The sequence below is a fragment of the Sylvia atricapilla genome, chromosome 3 (genome assembly GCF_009819655.1).
Source record: "Sylvia atricapilla isolate bSylAtr1 chromosome 3, bSylAtr1.pri, whole genome shotgun sequence".
NCBI lineage: Eukaryota > Metazoa > Chordata > Aves > Passeriformes > Sylviidae > Sylvia > Sylvia atricapilla.
In genome coordinates, this window is record NC_089142.1 from 51,525,824 (window position 1) to 51,545,799 (window position 19,976).

A 19,976-nucleotide genomic window follows, 5' to 3' on the forward strand; every position below is an offset into this window, starting at 1 on the left:
TTTACCACCCTCACAGTAAAGGATTTCTTCCTAACACCTACGCTAAACCAACACTTAGTTTGAACCCGTTCCTCCTCATCCTGTCGCTAAATGCTCTTGTGCATTTAACTCTCTCTCCATCTTTATTGTAGCCTCCCTTCAGGTACTGGAAGGAATTAAGTCACCCCATAGCCTTTTCTTTTCCAGACACAACAGCCCCAGCTTTTTCCTCATAGGAGAGGTGCTCCATTCCTCTGATCGACTTGCTGGCCCCCTTCTGAAATCTCCAAGAGATCCATATCCTTCCTGTACTGAGGACCCCAGAGCTGGACACAGCACTCTGGGTGCTCATGAGAGCAGAGTGGAGAGGCAGAATCACTCCCTCGACCCTGCTGGTCATGCTGCTCTTGATGCAGCCTAGGATGCTGATGGCAGGAAGGTTGTCGAAATTAATATGATTGATTTGAATTCAATCCCTGTGCCAATGTTCTTAAAATTTTAGGTCTTTGGTGTCATGGGAATTGTAGTGGAAAGGTTAGTCAGTTGTTGAAGTGAGTATAATGCTATTAGAAGATACACACTGATGTTCTGAGAGCTGTTGTGTTTTCTTTTATGCAGTACATTGATAAAATATTTATTTGTTATGTACTTAAAAATCTATGTTCTGAAAAGTTAGAGTTTCGAAATGCATTTTGTACAACCGTGGTTAATGTTCTGTGTTTGAGATTCCTGGTCTGTGATCAATGGTGTATTTTTGAAACTTGAGTTATGAAAGCCAAATTAGTGAAAGAAGCATCATTTATCATCCCTTTCTTAGGCTTCTGATTCTGTCCTGGGGTTTCTGATAGCACCTATGACAGTAATACCATTTGTTCTTTTTAAAATTCAATACATTTCTATAAATCACATTGATAATTGTGTTCAGTGTAAAAAATAAAATGGTGAAATACCTTCCTACCTATTAACCAGAAATTTTAGTAATAAGTTTAGTTCATTTTTCAAGAATGGAAGGAGGCAAGGCAATGGGAGTAGAAAAGGCCCAAAATATTCTGTAGAAAGAGATGGGTATATCATGTGGCAATATCCATCTTTATTGACCTACAACTGAATACCCCTTGTCTCTCATTTATTCAAGAGGAAATTAAAACATTTCCAAATGCCACCAGAAATAAAGAATATTAATTGGTTGATACAGTATTTTGAAGAATAGAGTGCAAAGCCATTAATGAGCTGTTGTGGCTCCCTTCTCTAGGAAAGTTGCTTTAATCAGAAAGGTCATGCATGTCGGATAGCATTATTGTTTCCTGTGTTTGCTTGACTCTACTTCAGTCCGGGTGAATTAAGATTTCAATGAACATTATTAATAGTTAAGACACATGTCTGGAGATGTGGACACTTCTGCATTCAGCTCTGCTGAAATTTCACTTTTGATTTATTGGCATTGCTGTTAAGTACTGCTTATATGTGTCACCTAAACCCCTAAAGTCATGCAAGTGTTAAATTTATAGCACAGAAAATACCTTAGGGATCATTGAAGCACAGCTACTTCTATCTTGAACTTGAACTCTAGGAACACTTGCATCATCCCTAAGGTTTAAGTGATAGAGCTATATTTCTTTGATATACTGGAAAGAGAATGGAAGAGTTGTGATTCACATAGATTGAAACTCAATTGATTGGGGTATTATCTGTGGATAGCAGTTCCCTGCAGGTGGTCAGGCTGTCCCAGAGTTTGTACTTGTTTGGTGATCCAGGGGGCTAGATAGGCACCTGTTTGGAGAGGGAGCTCCAAAGACACTCTAAATGCAGACTTTACTCCTTTTCTCCTCCCCCCATTTCATTCATCATTTTTGTGGATCTGCAAGCTGTGTTAAGGCTGGCCACTGTTAGTCACTGCATAAAAAATTACTAGAAATATTAAGGAAATTTCAAAAAAGTTTTGAATAGTATTTCGTAATAGGGCCCCCCAAGTAATGGCAAGCAGCATGTGGGGTGATTTGAGAAAATATCTTTTTTTTCTATATTTGGGAGGAGTTTTTTTATGCTTGTAATTTTATTATGTATGTGCATGCAGGGAAAAAAAGGATATGTTCATCCATTAGGAGCTCTAAAACCTGTTTTTACCCCCAAAATGGAAAAAAAAAAACTGTGAAGTGGACAAAAAGCCCCACCACTTTTCATTGATCTTGAAAATGTTTGGTGAATTGTATCCTGATGAGCATTTCGCTGATGCAGACAATCTTCCTGCAAACTCCTCTAGCCAGAGCAGGAGGACACCTGTCAGGTTCCACAAGAATCCCTGTCCTAGTAGAAAAGTAGTGTTGCTGTCTGAGTTCTCTTGACCTGCAGTGAGCCTAGACTGTGAAAAAGTCCTTTATCACAGCTTGAGTGGAAAGGAAGGATAGTCATCTTGTGTCTGTTATTTCTATATAGGTACAGGGAAGAAAAAAGAAACAGAAAAATGAAGTGGAAATATATTTAGCTCATTGTTACTACTATAAGCCTTTTTATTGGACAAGATTGTGCTACAGAAAAGGTTGATAAAGGCTAACATGGGAAATGATTGCTTTCAAAAATTACATGGCAATCTTGCTGTATTGTTTCATTTCATTGTCTGGGAAAGGCTGTAATTTTGGGTGGGTTTTTTTGTTGTGTTTTTTTTTTTTTTCTTTAATGTTTACATTGGCTATATTTTGCCTCTTTGGTTCACTCCAGTGAAAAGTGGAGGTTTCTTTGCTTTTTTATTTATTTATTTTAATTCTAAAGTTTATTCTGCTCCCCCACCTAATCCCTTTCTTTAGGTGCAGTGAAAGTTGGTTATTTTTTACTCAACTCTTGAAAACCAGAGTACAGTACACAGCTTGGTGGTTTAGAAAATGAGATGAATGTCCATATATCCAAGTTTAGAACAGGGTCAGTGCTGCTGTGTAGGAGGAATGTATGGATGCACACTAAGAGCTTATTAGGATAGATAAAAATTATCAAGTCTTTACCTATTGGAACTATTGTGCTGAAGTGAGGTATACATATAGAAACCACTGAACTTCTATTGAACATCCCTTTTTAAATTAAAAAAAAAAAAAAAAAAAAAAAACAAACAACAAACAAAAAAAAACCCCCCAAAAAAAACAAAAAAAAAACAAAAACAAAAAAAAAAAACCAAAAAAAGAAAAAAAAAAAAAAAAAAAAACAAAACCACCAACCAAAACCACATCAGTCAGTTCTTTTTTTGCTGTAGCATCTGCCTGTTCAAAGGCTGTGGAGAATAAGAAACCTTTTCAGAGGCAGGGCTGTCCCAGCAAGATTAGCTGGGCAGGCCAGAATTACAGCATCTTTTCCGTCAAGGACTATGATATGCTAGAGGAAGGCCACTTATGTTTTCCTGCTGTGAACTCTTGTCCACGTCCATTTTAAGGTATTCTCAAATATTTTGGATACACAGTGAAGATGATTCTTCTTCTTTTAAAATTCTCTTCTTATCTGAGCAGTTTGCAGCTCTAATGAAGATCTGTGTTCTCAATACAAATTTTCATCTCTTTTCATCTTCCCCAAGAAGGATGGGGAAGTAGCTGTGCAGCCACTAATTACTGAGAGATTAAAACAGTCTTTGTGATAAGAAAGGAACCTCAGTGCTATATTTTCAAGCCAAAACTGAAGCCAGCAAGAAATACTCCTTTTTGGATGGCCAAGGGGTAACGCCATAATTGAATGTGTTTCAATGCAAGGGCAGCTATAGGATGTGACAACTCTGATTATGTTGAAAAGCCAACAGGGTTTTAGCATCTGCCAGCTCATTCCTGTTTGTGATGTGACAAATATTTTTTCCAAAGGAAAGCTAGAAATACCTACATTAACAGTACTCAATTCTCTCTCTCCCTAATTGATTTTTGATGCTGAGGAAGAGGAGTCATACCAGGAAGAATGCCTATATGTTCATTTTTAGAAAGTGAAACTTTATGTTATACTGGCAGAGAGAAAACTTGAAGTTTCCCAGTATAAATGCTTTAGATCATGAAAGAAAAAGAAAAAATCATAAACTTCTTCCTCATGATATCTTATGCAAGGGTGGCCTGGCTTAAGTGCATAATGAAGGAGAAAGATCAAGATTGAAATAGTGAAACTTTTCTTTTTTTTTTCCCTTTTCCTTTACTTGTACTGTTTTTTATAGAGGTATGATATTTAAATCAGGGCATACTATCCAATCGGGTTTCAAACCTTTGGAAGAGAGATGCCAAAAATTTCACTGTTAAATCACTGTACCCTTCTATTGTGGCAAGACAGATAGGAGCAAAGCAGCATTTTACAAGTTGCCTAAGAACATCCCTCAGGGCACCTGAGGTGCTACAAGTCAGATTAGACTTGTCCCAGAAATCAAAACTCTGAACTTGAATGGGTATTAGCACAAGTATCAATCTTGTACCTATAGAACAGAAGAAGGAATGTGATAATTTAAAATATAATTGTACTCTCATTTCCTTTGTCTTCAGTAGAGCTGTTGTTAATAATACATAGGTGCTTATTCTGTTCAACTATGTTCCACTATATTCAAAGCTTAGTGACCATTTTCGATTTCCTTTGATGTCTATAACTGTCTGTATTGTACAAGTTGTACTTTATTACAGTAAAAAAGTGATGAGATAATAATAATAACAACGATAATAATTTGCTAAACAAAAGTCTTAATAATATTTCCTACCCAATCAACCTTAATCTACGTTTGCATCCGTCTTGTTGCTCTGACCCCTCTGACATGTCCAGATCAGCTTCTGGTGTAGATGTGGTGCCAAGGTCGCTGCTGAAGACCTGAGCATTGGGAGCTCTCGGTACTTTCCTTGCCCTCTAGTGGCATTGGAAGGGCTGGGGGTGGCCAAGGAGTTACACTGGTGGCTGACATCCCTAATCCTGGGGGTGTTCAACCAATGAAGAGGCAAACTCAAGCAGTTTTGTTAGCAGAGCATCTTCTTTCTGACTTGCATTTGAAATTGGAATCTGTCAGGTACAGGATATGGTTTGAACACAAGGAGCTTTCTTCTATTGCATGCATCCAAGAAAATTCTTTGACTGTATGGGGAAAAGCTGTTCTTCCAAATGAAGTTACTGTTTACAGGGATCAACAAATTAGAGATGGAAAATTGCAAATAAAAGATATATGAGCATTTTCTCATTCTTGTGTTAGTAGAAGGTTACTTTAGTTTTATAACTGACACAATTTTTTTGACATTTTCGCTTCTGTGATTTCTGTAGAATACTGTCAATTACAATTCATTAACTGTCTTTTAATTTAAAGACATGATGAAATTGCAATTGCATCTCAGCAAATTTCCTTAGTTGTCACAGAAGAGATAAACATTTGTTGATTTGCCTTGACGTAGTATCATTTTTCTCTAAATTGTATTTTGATATATTTGATACCTATAAGTATCTCCTGCCATCCTCAATTAAAACTTTCTGTCTACAGTGACATGGTTACACTCCAATTTCTAGAAAAATGATGGAAATACCAATTCAGATTTTGATTATGCAGGGAATTCAGCTGCAGAATAATGCCTTCCATTCATTGCTCTTTGGCACTAGATGCAATTTGTCACTGCTACAGATACTGCTAACGATTGTTATCCTTCACTTCCTTTTTTTTTTTCCCAGTCCTTATAAAGTTGACTATGTGCAGATTGTCATTTCTCGGACCAGCACAGATTGTGGTCTGTGCACATGTAAGACATACTCTTAAGGGCCTTTTCTCAAATATGTATGTCTCAAATAAAGACATTTTCAGCCCCTTCTCTCTCTGCAAGCACAAAACCTCTAAGCTGTACCAAACTTACTTGTAGCCACTCAGGTTGGTTTTTTTTAGATGGATGCTATGATTGTGTCTACATTTAAAAAAATTTCTTGGTCTTTTCAATGAGAACATATATTTTATTAAAATGATTACACATTTTCAGGTGTTTTGCCTGTAACAGATAGAATTCTCAAGTATTTATATGTATGCAGAGATCAGGAGGTGAGGTGCTTGGATGAACTTTCCCAATGAACAGTTTGCATGCTGTTCAAGTAAGCCAGGAGTTTTTTTGGGTAGGTTCCTCTGTGCCAATAATTCCTTGGATATTTATAACAAGGATGGGAAGTGGCAGCAGACTGTCTACATTTACCTAGCAAAGAACTGTTGTGTCTTTGTTAAACACCAACAACAGGCTTGAAACAGGCTGAACCTTGAAATATTCAGTCACTTGTCAGCTTCTATGTTAACATGAAGCTATAGAGGAGTAGCTCCTTTGGATAACTTGTTCTAGCAAGGGAAATTATTTTTTATACTGAGTAAAGACTGGGTTATTCCTAACACATACACATGCAAAGCAGTACTCAACACTTTCTTTTTAGTTGTTTTCATCAAGTGTTAACACAAACCCACGTTCTCCTGTAATCTGGGGAAATAATATGGAAATTCAATGGATTTGCATGTTTTGTTTTGTTTTCCAAGTCTGTTTTATGCTTGATTCATGAATAAAAATTCATTTACATGCTACACTGTTAAATTAGTTTTTGGAAAGAACAGAAATAAAAGTGTGGGAAAATGCTTTGTGGTATTGCGTATATTGAAGCTGTTTTGCCCCAGCAGTATATTACTCCCTTTTGTTGCTGATTTTCAGATAGTTTGTTTTTTGTTGCATGATGCTGAATAAGACTTAACATGGAGAAGAGTGAAGAGATTGGTATGTAGAAACTGAAAAGCCAACTAGAATTCTTCATAATGGCTCTTCTACCACTCCTATCATCATCTGAGGAATATTTTTCATCAGAAAAAAATAAAATCTTTTATCAGCTTAATTAAAGGGAGATGCATCTTTCAAACCTTTATTGCTAGCCCAAGCAGCCCTTTTCATTGCTATGTTTTCACCATTGTCAGCATCTGCTTGGCTGCATAGAAGTTGGCATGTCTGCATGAGCTGTAACTACATATTCATTACTGTGTGGAAGTATTCTCAAACACTCAGATCATTGGAAAATTACTTCTTGTTTTTGAAACTCCTGGTACAGAGACTTCTCTGTCCTAGGCAAATGTATGAAAAAGCATACATTTGCTAACAGTAAAAAATGTATAGCAAAGTTCCTAACCCAGTTTACTAGCTTCAAGCAAGTATTTTTCATTAAATGTTGAATCTGGAATCCTGGCCTTTGTCAAAGTTGTGTAGCCATCAGGACTAGAGAAGTGATTGCCCTCCAGGATGTGACACTGGTGAGGCTACATCTTGAGTAATGTGCCCCATTCTGGGCCCCTTAGTACAAGGACACCGAGGTGCTGGAGTGCATCCAGAGAAGGTCAACAGAGCTGGGTAAGAGTCTAGAGAGTAAGTTTAATGAGGAGCAGCTGAGGGAGCTGGAGTGGTTTAGCCTGGAAAGAAAGAAGCTCAGGGGTGTTATTCTTGCTCTCTACAGCTGCCTGAAAGGAGGTTGTAACCAAATGGGGACTGGTCTCTTCTCCCGGACAACTAGATAACTTGACAACAAGAAATGGTGTCGAGGTGTGCTGGGGAAGGTTCAGGTTCAACATTGTGAAGAATTTCTTCACTGAAAGGGTTGTCAAGCATTGCAATAGGCTGCCCAGCAAAGTGGTTAAGTCACCATCATTAAATGTGTTCAAGAAACAACTGGATGTGGAACTTAAGCACTTTTTTTGGTTGAAATGGTGGTGATCACTCAAAGGTTGGACTCAATAGTCTTGGAGTTCTTTTCCAACCTTAATGATACCAAATAAACCCTCTTTACTGGAAGCTTTGAAGTTGGCATGTGATTCACTGGTATCCATTTATAATTTATGTGGGGTTTTTATGTGGTACAAATGCTATTCTCTTAGATTTGTTTTTCTGCTTATGAGTTGACCTCTTTAATGTCTGTAGTAGACATATGAATAGAATCATGGTGATCCTAGGGTATGTACATCCTTTCATAGCAGTTTTTCATAGCAAATCAATTCCAACTGGCAACGGAACCTCCAATCAGAATGACAAGAGAAAGGTGAAGATACACTGAGTATGCTTAAAATAGATATCCCAGCCATAAAAAATATGCACACAATTCTAGAAACTAATCGTGCTCTCTCAAAGGAGAGCCTTGAAAGGAGGGTATGGATAAGCATGGAGAGACTGCTTAGAATCAAGTAATGGTTTATGGGTAATGTGAAACTGCACTTAGTATTCAAAGCTCATAATTTCATTCTGCAGTGGACAGTGCTACTAGAGTTTGCACTTGTGAAGGGATAACAATTATGGTATTTCCTTTGAATAAATGTAGGAAAGCTTCACATGCAGTGAAACTGAGCCTTACAGGTTGCATATGACTGTCACCCTGGTTATAAATAAACTACAGCCTAGAAGAAGGTAGCCTATTATTACTCAAATACCAGGACAAGTTGTGCTAGAGATGCTCAGGGGGATGGTCAGAAGGAGTAAGTTCAGCCTTGAGTGAGCTGTATTTCTCTAGACTGACCATTTGTTGTGATTCATATTAGTAGGCAAAAGGCAGCCTTCTGTAATTATCTTCCATCTTCTCTGGGAAGTCTTTAACAGATAACATGCAGAAACCAAGAAAGGAGATCATGGTGAACTGCATTAACATGGACAGCTTCCAGTGCTGCTGCTTGGGTATTAAAACTCTTAGAGGATTTTCAGCCAGGATTTTCAGACAATGGATAACAAATCTTTTCTGTAGAAACAAGTCATTTTGTCATCATGCCCTGGGAGCAACCTTTCGGACCTTGCTGGCATTGCCATCATACATTGCCACTGCAAAGCAGCAGCTTTGAAGGTAAATGGGCCAGAAGCCTAGTTAAGTTACCAAAACCCCCAAAAAACAAAACAGAACAAACAAATAAAACCTCCAGCAAAACAAAAGAACAAACACTGCAAAAACCAAACCAAACAAAAAACTCCCTCAAGACTGTCATTGTAATACCTACTGGATAATGTGATTTGGTGGAGGCCCTTCCTGTGTTGTATCCAGTCATCAGTGTACAGAATTCAGATGCATAACCACACTTTGTTATTGTGAATATCAATGAATATTCATTCATGTCATTATTCATTATCAATGAATATTGATGAATAGATATGACCATTGATAGATGGTGAATTTTCTGAGAGGTAAACTACTTATTTAAAGTATTTCAAGCAGACCATGAAATTAGGTACAGCATATGGTCAGCTGTGTGGAGAAGTTCTCTTGACCCTTTAGGTAAAACTTAAAGTGTTATTTCTGTGTCAATTTATATGGCGTGGCACCTGACCGCTTTACAAGTTTGAAATAATTTAAAAATTTATGTGACCAGGTTTCTTCTGATTCTTATAGCTTTAGTAACAGTGTGTGTTCTAAGCACTATGAAGTAGAGAAATAGTATTTTGTTTTCTTAAGTGGTCTCCACAAACTGTTTATTAAAAAATGCTAAACAGAATGGCTTTTAATATTTTTTTCTTTACAAGGAAAAATAGATTTAATTTACAGCTATATATTTACATCACATCTTAAAATCTGCATAGTAAGATGTGTTTCTTGGTTGTGTTTTACTGCTGGGATTGAGAGTTTAGTCACTTTTAAGACTTGAAAGCATTTCAGTTTGTGCGATGTAAATAATATGCTTTCACACCTGCTACATTTAAATAGGTTTAACAGCCACAGCATCAAAACTGCAGATGCTTAATAAAGGAGGCTCCACTTGAGATGAGGGTTTTTTTCAATTCTTTGATGAAAAATGATCTTTGTCTATCATCTGATTCTGCATTACCAGGGAAGTCCCATTTTGTTCCCTCAAGAATAAGATGTGGGGTTTGAGCATTTATTTTGATATGTTAAACTAAATTCTCCAGTCATCAGAGTTAGTGCAGGACTTGGCACCTCACAGGATGTATTTACATAAAGCAAAGGAGAAAAGTGAAGATGAGTGAAGTCTTATTTTGATCTTTCTTTTTAAAATAACAAATTAAACAAAGCTTCAAAAGAGGTGGAAAACCAATGCTGAGGTAACTTGAAGGAACTTTTGGACTGTTCACAGAAATTGCTAGCTGGTAGTCTGAGCCATTACAGTTAACTAGACTGAACATCTCCATCATGTGGAAATTCCATTTGAAGTGCATGAAAAGCCTTGTAGGCGCTAAGTTTGAAAACCTGCAAACCAAACAACAACCTCTTCCTGATGGTAATGGAATACATTAGGGAAATACTACTACATCGACATTTCTTTCATACTTGTTTAGAAGGTAGCAGCCTCCTGGTTTGGTTTTTGTCCTCTTATCCGTGTTTGGGTAAGAATTGAAGTGTAAATCAGTGTGCTTAAAAAACCAAAACCAACAACAAAGGCTTCCCAGGAAATAATAGAATTGATACTGGCATTTATTGTCCTCTCCAAATGTCAAGATATTCAATAATACACTTCCTGAGAAATCAAAAAGTATAAATTGGGGAAAAATAGCAGAACAGACAGTTTCTACAAGGCATTAAGGACAGACCCACAAAAAAAGGCCTAACTGAGGTGAGAACATAATCATCCTCTGAACACAGTGTCTGCAACAGCTTTTGAGAGCCAGCTAGTACATCTGTGCTCTAGCAAGGCATTAGCTGAAAGGACAATGGCATGCATTTTTAATGTGCCTCATTTGGATCCTTCACATCCTGACCAGTGTTTGTGACTCCTTGAAAACACATTGTAAAGCTATTACGGTATTTTGTTTAAGAACATTATTTTGCAGAGAAGCCACTGAATGGAATGGGAATGTTGTTCAGACCTTTTTAACATGTCACAGATAATGGAAGGAGTCCAAGCTGGCATCTTCAAAAAGTGTGCAGATATCTCTGCGTGAACCTTGCCTTGAAAATAATGTCTTTCATGATCCAGTTTGCAGATTTTTATGTGTATGCAGATGTAAACATTCTGGGTTTTTTTTGCTGAATGTCTTTGTCCTTGACATAATGCTATTTTATAAGACTTAGAAGCGGTGGGGCTTGGCAGGGGCTTAAGTGCAACCCATTTTTTGCCATCTCTGGACATTATTAAAAATGACAAAACAGCAATGTCCAAATATATTTACAGTAGTGTGACAGAATCCCAGCCCTGGTGAAGTAAATAGAAATTTATAAAGATTACAGTAATATCAGGATTCGACTTTTAATTTTCAGTACTTACAGTTTGTTCACACAATGCTTTCCCTGTATAGATCCGTAATTGCTTGCTGCCTCAAAAGTCTTTGTTCAATTATATCTAGGAGCCAAGAGTTCCCTAGAGCAGCTGATATGTGATGAGCTCTTTTATAGAAGCTGACCAGTGTTGCCAGGTATTTCACTTATGCTGTCAGGTCTGATTTTTAAAAGGGATCAGAACCCCGTGTGATAATCATGTTAATATTTGGTGCTGAAATGAAGTTGAACATATCTGAGAATCTTGGCCCAGGTTTGAGTTGCAAACTGTCTTGTGAGTTGTTCAGGTGAGAAAACTACCGAGTGAGAGGAATGATCTTTGAAAACTAATGAAATGAAACATTTAGTAAGAAGCAAAAATATCTCTACTGCTTATTTAAAACGTTTTACTTAAAAGTAATCTTTTTCTACTTGAAGTTAATCTTAGGAACTTAGAAAAATTCTTCACAAGTGACAATATTTTTTATATCTAGCATTTAGTTAAATAATATTCTTATTTTCTTAAAGGTGAGAGACATAAAATCCCATCCTGATGAAGTGAAATGGAATCTCTAAAGTTTTGTAGGATGTTTTGCTTTCTGTAGGGTGTTTTTCTGTTTTTGCTTTTGTAGGGTGTTTGCTTTCTGTCTTATCTTGGGCTTTGTTGAAAATCGGAGGAGAGTGCTTGGGGTTTTTTTATTTTGTTTTGATTTTTAACGCTTTTATTTCCTGGAATGTGTTAAGATAGGGAGAAAACAAACTTGTCTGAAAGACAAAATATAAAATTGCTTTTGATCTATTCCAATAACAGCTTTCTTTTCCAGGAAATTGCAGGCTCTTGAATGCTGAATCAATGAAACCTAAACATGGATGGATACATGTATATTCATTCAAATTATTCAAGTGGTTATTCAGGTACTAAATGAAAAGGGGAACATAAAATATTCGAGGCTGGAAAGTTAAAATGTTAATGAATCATGAGTTTCAACATCATGAGAGGTCTAAAAATATCTTTTATTTATTTTTTATTCAGGTTCTCTTAACAGGATTTTTGGTAGAAAGTCAATTTCTCTCTAGCCTTTGGTGCTCTCAAAGAAAGTATGACCATGAGTAATTTTATATTGTCATCACAAAGCAGCATCATACTTAAACCAATAAAGAATCTTTGCTTTAAGTTTCTGTTCCAAATAGCTGAGTAATTGTGGAAACTTCCACAGTATAAAGTGTACTTGAGTGTGATGAGTTGGACATATAGTGTTGAAACTTTGGTTATTACTTAGGGTTTTGTTTTTGCAAGAAACGCAATTGTTGTGAGAGAACAGAGGAATAACACTAAGGATATCTGTTGGAAAGGGTTGACAGCCCCTGCAGTTTTATACTGAATATGAATTCACAAACCCACTGTAGATGAGAAGGTGCATTCAGTTGGATTATAAATAGACTGTAGTTAGCTTTGAAATGCATCCATTTTATTCTGAGCTTCCAGAAAAGTCCTACAGATACGCAGCTACAGTGAGAGCTCTAATGTTGGTAATAAACAGAAAGTGACAGGAGTTTTATTTGGAGCCTTCTGACAGCTGTAGAAGAAAAAGAAATCCATATGTTGTTGTGGCGCCTTTTTTTCCCCCTACAAAGAGTGAAGGAGTAGATTAAAAAACTTTCCATTCTCAGAAAACAGATCCTGTTCCCAGAGAAATGTGCCTGGTGTGACTGGAAACGTATAAAGTTCTTGGGCCCTTTTCTTCACTCTTCCTTTCTTGTGCACAGATGCAGCAATCCCAGTGTAATCCAGGAGAAGCCACGTGCTGTTCTTTCTTGTGGTCTAAAGGAGGTGGAATGGCAAAACCTATGCTTTTGCTTTTGTCAGCAGATCGCTGAAGTACCTTTGAGGTGTTACTCACCTGAACACACTAGTCAGTGCAGCATTTTTGTGGTGCCAGCAGTAAAGTCAGTCCTATGTGCTGCCCAGCTTGAATTAGTAAACTTTGTCTTATAGGGCATGACTCAGATGACTCACATCCGAGGATCAGCAGAGTCTCTGTTTAGAGTATTTGTGGAGTTGCTATCAAAAAAATATTGAACAGTGTACACTCGTCCTTAGGTGGAACAGAAGTGTATCAAACTAAGGCATGTTACTCTTTGTGTATTAAATAATAATTCTATGTAATCCCCCCTGATTACCACCTGAAGCAGGAGAACATTTCTTCAGCCTCCTTTTAAGTATGTATTTTACTGACTGAATAAAAATTTTGTTCTTCTAATACACATCTCAAATGTGTGGAGTTTCAAATTCACATGGTCATTTTTAGCTTGTTAGGATGTGACTGAGACAGTCCCATCACCAAATATGAGAAATGCTAATGTGTTTGTGTTTTGCTGCTAAACAAAATCAGAGCACAGCACTGTTGATTCTCCTTGTAATTTGATGTTGCATCAGGAGACAGATGGCAATGATAAACCAGTGGAGAGCTGAGAATCTTTAGCTTGTGTCAGCAGCATTTTGGTCTCCAGTTTTGGACTCTATCAACCATGAACTATTTTTAGAGGGAGCATAAGGATGCAAGACAATGCAGGTACTGCCTTTGCATGGAGTGCAGAGATCTTCAGCATTTGCACAATTTATTTTCTGTATAGTATGATGGGTTTCCTACATCCATACATGACTGCCTGCATGCTCCAGGATTTGTCTTGGTACAGTTAAGAGAGAAAATGAACACAATATATGGTCTGGTATTGCAGATAGTTTGCAATGGAACAGAGGAAGGATCAGTTGGCACCAATCTGGTGCCAGCCAAGGTCCTTCAGCATGTGGAGGACTTCCAGGAGCAGGTGAGCTGGTGTATTCCTAGGTAGACACTGCCTGATAAACTCTGAATCTTATGGCCTTTCTGCAGCACTTATAAAACCACATAGGCATAAAGTGAAAACTGGCATGTGTGAAATCTGTAAAAAGGAGACTAGTGGTATTTCTTCTAAGAACATACATACTGTTTAACTGATGCCATGAGAGCTATTCACCCCTTAACATGATCATCTTTATAGCTTCTGTGCTGCTATGGGTTTCCATAATGAAATAACTAAATGAACTATTTAATTTGCTATAAATTCTTTGGTGTTCATGTGTTTCTTTTTGTTTGTCCAAAGCAAACTGCAAAATTTGCAGTTCTCTGGGTCATGAAATCTCACATCATTATATGAATCCAATTATTAACATTGTTAGAAACAAACTAACATGAAACATCACCAAAATAATACCAAATAAAACCTAGCAATAATTATCTGTGTTCTTTTCCCTCATACTGCATTCTGCATTCTTACTCTTCCTCTTACTCTTCCTCAAGCTTCCAGGCACTGTTTTTTCTCCAAGAAGTCAGATCTCCATTCTTTCTCAGTGTTTATCAGTCTCTGTTCTGATGCCTGTCTCTCTCTCTGTCTCGTTTATAACATATGCCAGTGCTGTGAATTTTTTAAGGCAACTGCAGCCATTGTAGCTGATAAAATGTTTTGAGGCAGTATTTCAGCTCTCTCATACTAAAGCAGGAATATGGTCTTCAGTTTTCTTACCACAAAACACTGAAAACAAAACCATACTTTTATTGCAAAATATTCTACCAGTCTGTACAAAAGATCATATTAGCTAGAGAGCATGTTTCCTGTTATTATTTCTCCAAATTAACATTTTGTTTTACATAGCCATCTTCCAGCGTGACTGTTCTAATGCCGTTGTGCCACTGCTGAGTGAAGTGCACATTTACATAATAGCCTCCCTTATTGAGTTTACTTTGGAAGTTAGACCAAAAAAAAAAAAAAAAAAAGAAAAAAAAAAAAAAGAAAAAAAAAAAGTAAGTAAGGCAAATTGGTCATTGAGATACAATAAACATAGACCATAATGGTTCCACTTTTGTGGCTACATTTCAAAGCATAAGTACAGTTCAGCTCTTTGATCCCTTTGTTCTAATGCTCAAAATAAATGTTAGCCACTGAATGAGATAGATTCTATAATGCCATGTTTAAAGGTGTGTTGTTTTTTTTTTTTTTTAAATCAAGGACCTAAGAATCTTGTTCCATTGTACAAAAATAGTAACAATTTGACAAGGAGGACTGGAACTTTGAGATTTTTTTTCACTCTTGCAATAATTAATTGCAGTGGGGCATCAAAGTATTCTATTGTGCAGTTTGCAAAGAACTCAGTTGTCACTCAAAATTAGTAATGAATCCATATATTTATATTACAATAGCTAACATGTCATGATGATACATATTTTCTCTGTAAAAATGTTTGCTTAGCTTTAGAGAACCTTCTCTCCTTATAGGAAAAAGATCCTCTATTTTGGTGGTCCTTCTTTGATAGCATGCACAGCAAGATATTTAAAAGGAAGTGGATATCCAGGGTGGGATTGAGAGTTAACAGTTCTAGTAGTGAGATTTTTTTTTTTACTGGGATCTTGGGGCTTGCACTAATGAACCTTAGACACTTTCGATACTATCCAAACACTGGATGGTGCAAAATCCAACTGCTTTGACTATTTGGAGTATTTGTCTTCTCAGTGTGTGACTTTTGGAGAATATTTTGCATTTCCTGTAATTTCCTCTCCCCTGCACAAGTTTCCTTTTTGCTTGTATAAGTTAAGCAACAGTTGACCTGAGTCCACTCAAGCACTTTTTTTTTGGCCTTTTCAAGCAAAACAATCTCTTATCACATCTGTAGAGAAACTTCAGGAGGGAGTCTGTAAAACACAGAAAAGTCAAACCAAAACTGTAAGTGTGGAGTAACTTGTTTTAATATGTTACATCAGAAAGAGAATTTAACTTGAAGGCTGGCTTATAGATGCATTGACTCTACTCAGCATATACCGTGAGCTATTTGTCTATGATGTGTGTATAGATGCATATTTCTTTTGTAGGTCCTATACTTAGTTTTATTTTAGTGGTGTTAATTCTCAAAATATCTCTATTTAAAACTGAAAGACGTGTTTTTGAAGAAGTTTGTTATTTATTTTATACCTCTGCTCACACTTTTCCACCTAGTCCAGCCTCCCACCAAGCAAATATAACGTGCCAGGCTCATGAATGTTTCTCTTAGATTAGAGATTCTATTGTGTCCTGTTTCCCTTCTTTTAAAGAAGGAAAGCTGAGATATGGAGAAAGGTTAAGCTGGTTGATCAGCAGGGAAAAATACAGAGCAATGCTGCACTGAATTTTGCATGGCAATGTTGCATGATTTGACAGTGTCGTTACCTATTGGGTAGTCAAGCCATCATCAACAGCCTTTGATAAAAAGGCTGGAATCTGATCAGGTTTTTCTCCATTCTCTTCATTCATTGATCCAAACATGCCCTCCAGAATGTTGGTTGCCCTTTCTTTGGCTTAGGAAAAGTGTAAAAGTTTCAGCAGAAAGCTAAAGCCCTCCTGAGGTACTTGTTGGTATAAACTTCAAAGTTTTCATATGTTTGTCTACTCCTGAGCATGCTTGTCTTTAAACATGTAAGTTGTGTAAAGAGATGTTTCCTTTCAAGAAGTCAGTTTCTAAATTTGTCAATTTTGTACTGTTTATTGTATCATCTGTCCTTTGCCTCATAACCTGCTGTGACTCCTATCATTACTATGACTAGCCTAAGAAGGTATGACTTCCCAGAATATTTTTAGATGGTTTATGAGTTTGTAAAGACTGAGGGTTTTAACTTCCTTTACTTTCTTTGTATTTTATCTGATAGAATTCATGTATAAGAAAAAAGTTAGGTGATCCAATCTGTTTGCTGTCTCTTCTTTGTACTCTGATACTGGAGGATAATTTTATGCTGGCTATATTAATGTACAATTAACCTGACTGTACTTACTAAAAAACAATTACAGTATTTTTAACCTGTAAATCTTGTATATTGTAAAAATTGAGTTATCTGAGACTTGTGACAGAAATGCCTGATCAAAGCGTTTAGGATGTGTTCAGGAATGCTCTTTTTATTTTCAAGCAATAGGAATGTTCTTTGTTTTTTTTAAGTAATATGGATGCTTCTGCTAGAAAGAGCCCAGCCAGAACTTCCTTGCACAGAAATGGCTGGTAGTTAGGAGCAGGATCTGATTTATGTTAGGAACCAAATATTGTGTGTAGTCACTAAAGAAGAGAAATGAAAACCCGTTCCCTTTCTCCAACCCCTGCTGTGCTTTCTGCAAAGTTAAGAGCAATAAAATATTTTAAAGCTGTCCTCAGACACCCTCATTTGCCTTGGAAAGCTCTTACTGGTAAGTGCCTGCTGGTGGATACTGTAGTTTTGGAGGCTGAGTTCACTGTACCATAGTAGACTGAACAGCACCCTGGATGTGTGATATATCACCTTGATGCTAGTCGGCCTGTCTCATAAGCTGAAGCGTTTTACTGGTTGATTTCATAGTTCATTAAAAGATTTGCATTTTCCTCCAACAGCTGAGTGGCAAATAAAAACACCACTGGGTTGCAGAGACTGTGCTACTGAGTAATTCTAGCCTAACTGGCCATGCCTCCAGTAAGCAGTAAAATTGTTAACTGTGACAGCACCATTATTAGTAACGTCTCATTCATCTTGTATCCATGTTCCTTGAATTGAACTGCTTTTTTCCTTTCCTTGTTATTTAACTTCGTTTTTTTTTTTTAATTGTTCCCTAAAAGAGCAAAAGGAATGGATTTAATTCATTTTCTTTTGAGAAGTTTAGATGTTCTGTCTCCAAACAATTATGTCCTCAAAATGTAGACGAAAAATAAAACTGAATATTTTCTGAAAGGGATTTTCATTCTTTTAGCTGAAGTGTTAGAGCTGGGTTGGACTTGATGATCTTGGAGGTCTCTTCCAACCTGGTGATTCTATGATTAAGCAAGGCTTGATTTACCTTGATTAACAGCGATTTACCACACATTTCAAAATGAATTGTTAGTATTCATAGCTCAAAATAGAGATACCTTAGAATTCCCTACTGTATTGAACACTGTGTTGAAGACTGCAACTGCTGTTTAATTATTGGAGATACAGTAAGATTTTGTTTTAAATAGCTTTTGAGAATAAATAACCAGTGAGGTGATTTATTGTTAAACCTGTATTTAGTCTTTTCATTTTTAATAATCACTTCCTTGGCTAACACCTTCAAAACACATTTTTATCCAAGTAACATGAGGCTTGTGAGGTAAATATAATTTCCTTTCTTTTCCTGGAACGGGTAGGGTTAAACTCTAATGGTATCAGCAAAATGTTGGCTTTGTGATGTTAACTAAAAGCATTGAGTGCCTTTTCAAAAACCTGAAAGCACAAGTAACAGTGTAAAGCAGGCCTTTTAGCTATGTTTTTCTGTAAGAATAAGGGGGATTTGGTTTTATTTCTTTTTGTCTTCCTTGGAAAAACACCTCCTAAAATGGCTTCCAGTGATCATAAAAACAAGCGTTGCTGGTATAAAATCATAGAATTAAATAGCATAGATTCTTTTCTTGTTTTTAATAATTCTACTTCTCCATCTAGCACTTATGAAAGATTAACCAGAAGAATGGTTACAATGAACCATGCCTGTGGTAAATGCTATTTCACTTTAAGGTTTTTAAAAATTTCTTCTGCAAATATGAAGGATCTCTGTGCCTGTTGTCAAGAGGAAGCCACTGACCATCCCTGGAGGTTGTGCAAGGCACACAAGCTGTAGTGTAACTCTGAGTCTAGCACAGTTTGAGTTTTTTACACATTCTTAGGGAATTCGTTTGTTATGTCCTAGGGCTACCCTCTGTTCTGAACTTCTTCCTTTTAAGCTCAACAGAGTTTGGTCGAATCAGATATACATGAACTGAGCATTGATACTGAATGACCAAATGATACTGAACACTGCTAGCAGGTTAGGACATAATGGCAGAGAATATGGTGGTAATTCCTCTGCCTTCCTACCCCAACAGCCACCCTCCCATCAATGCCAAAAAGCAATAAACAGACAAACAAACTGACTGAATAAACACAAACAAACAACCCCACAACAAACAAAAATATAAAACGGCCAAAAAATCCCAACCTACTAACCAAATAAAAATCCACTTAACTGATAAAAATTAAGATATTCATTTTGAGGTTTAGAAGGAACAGAATAAAGATGCAGACACCCTTGAAGTATTGTTTTCCAGTATTTCCCTATTGTTTTGTTTTGGCTCTTGTTTTGTTTTTGAAAGAGTATAGGAATATCTTTACTAGAAACACAAGCTATCATGACACTGGGTACATTTTAGTGGGTCATTCATTTTCACCAGCCCTTCCACTGTGTATGTGACTGCCATAGAAGTAAGGTAGCCTGCTAAGCTTCCAGGTGCCTTTGAGACAGTAGGGGCTGGGTGTGTTTTAGGACCAAGTTATCTGTTGATGTGTGGGCTGGAATAATGATTAGGAGCCCAAAAACCCTACTCCTCCTTGCTTTTGCTTCCTTAGCCTTCGTTTGCTTAATAATTTTTACTCCACAAACTTCCATAGGGCCAGTGAGATGGACACAGCCACCCTGCTCTCTATAGATAGTAAATTTTGTAATGCAGCCCATTAGAAAGATTAGGGAAATGTTGGGCAATATGCTTTACAACAGGTTAATCTGTGAGTAGTGTATCAGGTTTTTCTGGGTAAAACACAGTGACAACTAATGAAGCAATTTCTGCAGGAATTAAAAATTTACTTAACCTAGGAGTTGAAGCACATTTCCTAAATGAATGTAAAAGCTGGTACAAGACTGAAACATATAGAGTTCTATAGGAAAATAAATTGTATTAGCAGCAGGATAACTTCAGTCGTTCCTGGGGTTTTTTGTTTGTTTTCTCCCCAATGTTTACAGTGCTATGGACATATTCTCTGAAGCAA